The sequence below is a fragment of the Mandrillus leucophaeus genome, unplaced genomic scaffold, assembly GCF_000951045.1.
Source record: "Mandrillus leucophaeus isolate KB7577 unplaced genomic scaffold, Mleu.le_1.0 Scaffold424, whole genome shotgun sequence".
In the NCBI taxonomy this organism is placed as follows: Eukaryota; Metazoa; Chordata; class Mammalia; order Primates; family Cercopithecidae; genus Mandrillus; species Mandrillus leucophaeus.
This window is the reverse complement of record NW_012104521.1, coordinates 1,685,296-1,693,616: the sequence shown is the minus strand read 5'-3', so window position 1 is coordinate 1,693,616 and position 8,321 is coordinate 1,685,296.

Below are 8,321 nucleotides of genomic sequence, written 5' to 3'. Positions count from 1 at the left end.
CAGTTTCTTTTCAACACAAACCTTGTGAAAAAATTTTACACACATGCTAAGAGAATAATCTTTCTTCTGGTTCCAGCTGGATTTCTCTTTTCCAAGCCTTGGCTAAAGTTCTTCTATGTACCACATGAGGTTGCAGCAGTACAGTCACTTTTTTATAGTGAGACTTCAATATTGATTCCTGTTTGTGAACCTGTTCAAAGTTCATCTTTAGTGCAGCTTTATCACTTGATTTACATGCAGTCTAACATCCTCCTTTAGATGCTAAAAAATATCAGTGCTGCTCACTATGGCCAGAGATATCATCCCTGCTTCTCTATTCCCTGCCAGGATATGGAAATGAAAATTCATTTTTTGCTCTTTGATTTAAGTTCCTTATAGCCTCTAGATATTAGACTTTTGCTGAGTATATAGTTTGTGAACATCTTCTCCCATTCTGTAGGTTGTCTGTTTACTCCGCTGATAGTTGCTTTTGTTACACAGAAACACTAATTTAATTAGAAACACTAATTTAATTAGAATCCACTTGTCAATTTTTGTTTTTGTTGCAATTGCTTTTGAGGACTTAACCAAAAATTTTTGCTGATGAATTTTATGCTGATTTTGACAAGGTTTTCTTGTGAGATTTTTATAGTTTGAACTCATATATTTAAATATTTAATCCATTTTAATTTTAGTATATGATGAAAGGTAGGGGTCTAGTTTCAATCTTCTGCATATGACTAGCCAGTTGACCTAGCACTATTTATTGAACAGGAAGCAGTTTCCCCATTGCTTATTTTTGTCAGCTTTGTTGAACATTAGATGGTTGTAGGTGTGCAGCTTTATTTATGGGTTTCCTATTCTGTTCCATTGGTTATGCATCTTAAGAAATGGGCAAAAAACATGAACACGCACCTCTCGAAAGAAGACATCCAGACATACAACAGCAAAAAAAAAAAAAAAAAATCATGAAAAAATGCTCATGATTATTAGTCATCGGAGAATTGCAAATCAGGGTGGCTGGCAAGATGGCCAAATAGGAACAACTCCGGTCTGCAACTCCCAAAGAGATCAAGGTGGCAGGTGGGTGATTTCTGCATTTCAAACTGAGGTACCTGGCTCATCTCACTGGGACTGGTTAGACAGTGGGTGCAGACCACGGAGGGCACGCTAAAGCAGGATGGGGCCTTGCCTCACCAAGAAAGTGCAAAAGGTCAGGGAACTCGCTCCTGTAGACAAGGGAAGCCATGAGGTACTGTGCTGTAAGGAACTGTGCCATGAGGAACAGTGCATTCTGGCTCAGATACTATGCTTTTCCCATGACCTTTGTAACCTGCAGACCCAGAGATTCCTTTGGATGCCTACATGACCAGGGCCCTGGGTTACAAGCACAAAACCAGGGGTTTGTCTGTGCAGATCAGATACCGAGCTAGCTGAAGTTTTTTTTTTTTTTTCCATACCACAGTGGTGCCTCGAATGCAAGTGAGACAGAACCGTACACTCCCCTGGTAAGTGGGCTGAAGCCAGGGAGACAAGTGGTCTAGCTCAGTGAATTCCAACTCCATGGAGCCCAGCAAGCTGAGATCCACTGGCTTGGAATTCTCGATCCCAGCACAGCAGGATGAAGTCGACCTGGGATGCGACAGCTTGGTGGGATGAGGGGCGTACACCATTACTGAACCTTGAGTAGGTGGTTTTCACCTCACAGTGTAAACAAAGCCTCTAGGAAGTTCGACCTGGGCAGAGCTAACCTCAGCTCCACAAAGCTGCTGTAACCAGACTACCTCTCTAGATTCCTCTTCTCTGGGCAGCACATCTCTGAAAGAAAGGCAGTGGCCACAGTCAGGGGCTTATAGATAAAACTCTCATCTTTCTGGGACAGAGCACCTGGGGGAAGGGGCAGTTGTGGGCACAGCTTCAGCAGACTTAAATGGTCCTGCTTGCTGGCTCTGAAGAGAGCAGCAGATTTCCAAGAGCAGTGCTGAAGCCCTGCCAAGGGACAGACTGCCTCCACAGGTGGGTCCCTGACCCCTGTGCCTCCTGACAGGCAGACACCCCCCAGCAGGGGTCAACAGACACCTCATAAAGGTGGCATCTGGTGGGTGCCCCTCTGGGATGAAGCTTCCAGAGGAAAGAACAGGTACCAATCTTTGCTATTCTGCAGCCTCCACTGGTGATACCCAGAGAAACAGGGTCTGGAGTAGACCTCCAGCAAACTCCAGCAGACCTGCAGCAGAGGGGCCAGACTGTTAGAAGGAAAACTAACAAACAAAAGGAATAGCATCAACATCAATAAAAAAAATCCCATGCAAAAACCCCATCCAAAGGTCACCAACATCACAGACCAAAGGTAGATAAATCCACAAGATGAGGAAAAACCAGCACAAAAAGGCTGAAAAATTCCAAAAACCAGAATGCCGCTGCTTCTCCAAAGGATCACAAGTCCTCACCAACAAGGGAACAAAACTAGATAGAAAATGAGTTTGACGAATGGACAGAAATAGACTTCGGACAGTGGGTAATAATAAACTCCTTTGATCTAAAGGAGCATGTTCTAACCCAATGCAAGGAAATTAAGAACTGTGACAAAAGGTTAGAGGAATTCCTAACTAGATAACCAGTTTAGAGAACATAAATAACCTGACAGAGCTGAAAAATACACAACAAGAACTGTGTGAAGCATACACAAATATCATAGCCAAATTGATCAAGAAGAATAAAGGATATCAGAGATTCAAGATCAACTTAATGAAATAAAGCCTGAAGACAAGATTAGAGAAAAAAAGAATGAAAAGGAATGAACAAAGTCTCCAAGAAATATGGGACTATGTGAAAAGATCAAATCTACATTTGATTGGTATACTTGAAAGTGACAGGGAGAATGGAACCAAGTTGGAAAACACTTTTCAGGATATTATCCAGGAGAACTTCCCCAGCCTAGCAAGACAGGCCAACATTCAAATTCAGGAAATACAGAGAACACCACAAAGATACTCCTCAAGAAGAGCAATCCCAAGGCACGTAATAATCAAATGCACCGAGGTTGAAATGAAGGAAAAAATGTTAAGGGCAGCTGGAGAGAAAGGTCAGGTTACATACAGAAGAAAAAAAAAAAAAGCCCATCAGACTATAGTGGATCTCTCTGCAGAAACCCTACAAGCCAGAAGGGAATGGGGGCCACTATTCAACATTCTTAAACAATTTTCAACCCAGAATTTTATATTCAGCCAAAGTAAGCTTCATGAGTGAAGGAGAAATAAAATCCTTTACAGACAAGCAAATACTGAGAGATTTTGTCACCACCAGACCTCCCTTGTAAGAGCTCCTGAAGGAAGCACTAAATACGGAAAGGAAAAACCAGTACCAGCCACTGTAAAAACATACCAAATTGTAAAGACCGTCGACATCATGAAGGAACTGCATCAACTAATGGGCAAAATAACCAGCTAGCATCATAATGACAGGATGGAATTCATACATAACAATATTAACCTTAAATGTAAATGAACTAAGTGCCCCAATTAAAAGACAAGGCATGCCAACTTGGATAAAGAGACAAGACCCATTGGTGTGTTGTATTCAGGAGACCCATCTCATGTGCAAAGACACACATAGGCTCAAAATAAAAGGATGAAGGAACATTTACCAAGCAAATGGAAAGAAAAAAAAAGCAGGGGTTGCAATCCTAGTCTCTGATAAAAGAGACTTTAAAACAATAAAGATCAAAAAAGACAAAGAAGGGTATTGGGCATTACATAATGGTAAGGGGATCAATGCAACAAGAAGAGCTAACTATCCTAAATATGTATGCACCCAATTCAGGAGCACCCAGATTCATAAAGCAAGCTCTTAGAGACCTACAAAGAGACTTAGATTCCCACATAATAATAGTGGGAGACTTTAACACTGCACTGTCAATGTTAGACACACCAAGGAGACAGATAATTAACAAGGATGTTCAGGAGTTAATTCAGCTTTGGACCAAGCTGACCTAACAGACATCTATAGAACTCTCAATGCCAAATCAACAGAATACACATTCTTCTCAGCACCACATCACACTTATTCTAAAATTGACCACATAATTGGAAGTATATTACTCCTCAGCAAATGCAAAAGAATGGAAATCATAACAAACAGTTTCCCAGACTACAACGCAATCAAATTTGACTCAGGATTAAGAAACTCACTCAAAACTGCACAGCTATATGGAAACTGAACAACCTGCTCCTGATTGACTACTGGGTAAATAATACAATTAAGGAAGAAATAAATAAGTTATCTGAAACTAATGAGAACAAAGACACAATGTACCAGAATCTCTGGGATGCAGCTAAAGCAGTGTTTAGAGGGAAATTTATAGCACCAGATACCCAGAGGAGAAAGCAGGAATGATCTAAATCGACACCCTAACATCACAATTAAAAGAACTAGATAAGCAAGAGCAAACAAATTCAAAAGTTAACAGAAGACAAGAAATAACTAAGATCAGAGCAACACTGAAAGAGACACAGACACAAAAAAAACCCTTCAAAAAATCAATGAATCCAGGAGCTGGGTTTTTCTTTTTCTTTTTTTTTTTAAAGATTAACAAAGTAGATAGGTCACTAGCCACACTAAAAAAGAAGAGAGGAGAGAAGAATCAAATAGACACAACAAAAAATGCTAAAGATGATATCTCAACTGATTACACAGAAATACGAACTACCATCAGAAAATACTATAAACACCTCTAAGCAAATAAACTAGAAAATCTAGAAGAAATGGATAAATTCCTGGACACATAAACCCTCTCAAGACTAAACCAGGAAGAAGTCAAATCCCTGAATAGACCTATAACAAGTTCTGAAATTGAGGCAGTAATTAATAGCCTACAAACCCAAAAAGCCCAGGACCCAGATGGATTCACAGCCAAATTCTACAAGGGTACAAACAGGAGCTGGTACCATTCCTTCTGAAACTATTCCAAATAATAGAAAAAGAGGGACTCTTCGCTAACTCATTTTATGAGGCCAGCATCATCCTGATACAAAAACCTGGCAGAGACACAATAAAAAAAAGAAAATTTGAGCTGATATCCTTGATGAACATCGATGTAAAAGTCTTCAATAAAATACTGGCAAACCGAATCTACTAGCACATCAAAAAGCTTATCCACCACGATCAAGTTGGCTTCATTCCTGGGCTGAAAGGCTGGCTCAACATATGCAAATCAATAAAAGTAATCCATCACATAAAGAGAACCAATGAGAAAAACCACACGATTATCTCAATAGATGCAGGAAAGGCCTTCGATAAAATTCAACACCCCTTGTTAAAAACTCTCAATAAATAAGTATTGATGAAATGTGTCTCAAAATAATACAAGCTATTTATGATAAACCCACAGCCAATGTCATACTGAATGGGCAAAAGCTGGAAACATTCCCTTTGAAAACCAGGACAAGACATGGATGCCCTGTCTCACCACTCCTATTCAACATAGTATTGGAAGTTCTGGCCAGGGCAAACAGGCAAGAGAAAGAAATAAAAGTTATTCAGATAGGAAGAGAGGAAGTCAAATTGTCTCTGTTTGCAGATGACATATTGTATATTTAGAAAACCCCATCGTTTCAGCCCAAAATCCCATTACACTGATAAGCAGCTTTGGCAAAGTCACAGGATACAAAATCAATGTGCAAAAAATCACAAACATCCCTATACACCAATAACAGACAAACAGAGAACCAAATCATGATTGAACTCCCTTTCACAATTGCTACAGAGAGAACAAAATACCTAGGAGTACAACTTACAAGAAATGTGAAGGACATCTTCAAGGAGAACTACAAACCATTCCTCAAGGAAATAAGAGAGGACACAAACAAATGGAAAAATATTCCATGCCCATGGATGGGAGGAATCAATATCATGAAAATGGCCATACTGCCCAAAGTAATTTATAGATTCAGTGCTATCCCCATCAAGCTACCACTGACTTTCTCACAGAATTAGAAAAAACTACTTTAAATCTCATATGGAACCAAAAAAGAGCCCGTATAGCCAAGCCAATCCTAAGCAAAAAGAACAAAGCTAGAGGCATCAAGCTACCTGACTTCAAACTATGCTATAAGGCTCCAGTAACCAAAACAGTATGATACTACTACCAAAACAGATATATAGACCAGTGAAGCAGAATAGAGGCCTCAGAAATAACACTGCACATCTAGAGCCATCTGATACTTGACAAACCTACAAAAACAAGCAATTGGGGAAAGGATTCCCCATTTAATAAATGGAGTTGGGAAAACTGGCTAACCATATGCAGAAAACTGAAACTGGATCCCTTCCTTACACCTTATATAAAATTAACTAAAGATGGATTAAAGACTTAAACATAAGACCTAACACCATAAAAATCCTAGAAGATAACCTAGGCAATACCATTCAGGACAAAGGCATGATCAAAAACTTCATGATTAAAACACCAAAAGCAATGGCAACAAAAGCCAAAACTGACAAATGGGATCTAATTAAACTAAAGAGCTTCTGCACAGCAAAAGAAACTCTCATCAGAGTGAACTGGCAACCTACAGAATGGGAGAAAATTGTTGCAATCTACCCATCTGACAAAGGGCTAATATCCATAATCTGCAAGGAACTTAAACAAATTTTCAAGAAAAAACCAAACAACTCCATCAAAAAATGGGCGAAGGATATGAACAGACACCTCTCAAAAGAAGACATCTATGTGGCCAACAAATATATAAAAAAAGCTCATCATCACTGATCATTAAAGAAATGCAAATCAAAACTACAATGAGATACCATCTCACGCCAGTTAGAATGGCAATCATTAAAAGGAAACAACAGATGCTGGAGAGGATGTGGAGAAATGGGAACACTTTTACACTGTTGGTGGTAGTGTAAATTAGTTCAACCACTGTGGAAGACAGTGTGGTAATTCCTCAAGGATCTAGAACCAGAAATACAATTTGACCCAGCAATCCCATAATTGGGTATATACCCAAAGGATTATAAATCTTTCTACTATAAAGACACATGCACACGTATGTTTATTGCAGCACTGTTCACAATAGCAAAGACTTGGAATCAACTGAAATGCCCATCAATGATAGACTGGATAAAGAAAATGTGGCACATATACACCATGGAATACTATACAGCCATAAAAAAAGATGAGTTCATGCCTTTTGCAGGGACATGGATAAAGCTAGATACCATCATTCTCAGCAAAGTAACACAGGGACAGAAAACCGGACACCTATGTTCTCACTCATAAGTGGGAGTTGAGCAATGAGAACACATGGACATAGGGAGGGAAACATCACACAATGGGGCCTGTTGGTGGGTGGGGTGCTAGGGGAGGGTGCTAGGGGTGCTGCTACATTAGGAGAAATACCTAATGTAGATGACGGGTTGATGGGTGCAGCAAAACACCACGGCACCTGTATACCTATGTTACAAAAATGCACATTCTACACATGTATCCCAGGATTAAAGTATATATATAGAAATGCAAATCAAATCACAATGAGATACAATGTCACACCAGTCAGAATTATTGTAATTAAAAAGTCAAAAAAAACATGTTGGCAAGGCTGTGGAGAAAAGGGAATACTTATGCCCTGTTGGTGGAAATGTAAATAAGTTCAGCCACTATGAAATATATTATGGAGATTTCTCAAAGAACTGAAAACAGAACTGACATTTGATCCCACACTCCTATTACTGAGCATATACTCAAAAGAAATCATTTTACCAAAAAGACACTTGTATGTTCATCACAGTGGTATTCACAATAGTGAAGATAGGAAATCAACCCAGGTATCCATTAGCGGATGACTGAATAATGAAAATTTGATACCTATACACCGTGGAACACTATGCAGCCATAAAAAAAAAAAATCATGTTCTTTGCAGCAACATGAATGCAGCTGGAGGTTATAATTCTAGGTGAATTAATGCAGGAACATAGAAGCAAATACTACATGTTCTCACGTATATGTGGGAGAAAACATTGAGTACATATAGACATAAAGATGGGAACAACACTCACTGTAGACTGTTAGAGGAGTCAGAAGCCGAGGCAGGATGGGTTGAAAAACTACCTATTGACTACTCACGGGGGGATGGAGCAAGATGGCCGAATAGGAACAGCTCCAGTCTCCAACTCCCAGCGCAAGGGACACAGAAGACCGGTGATTTCTGCATTTTCAACTGAGGTACTGGGTTCATCTCACTAGGGAGTGCCAGACAATCGGTGCTGGTCGGCTGCTGCAGCCCGACCAGCGAGAGCTGAAGCAGGGCGAGGCATCGCCTCACCTGGGAAGCGCAAGGGG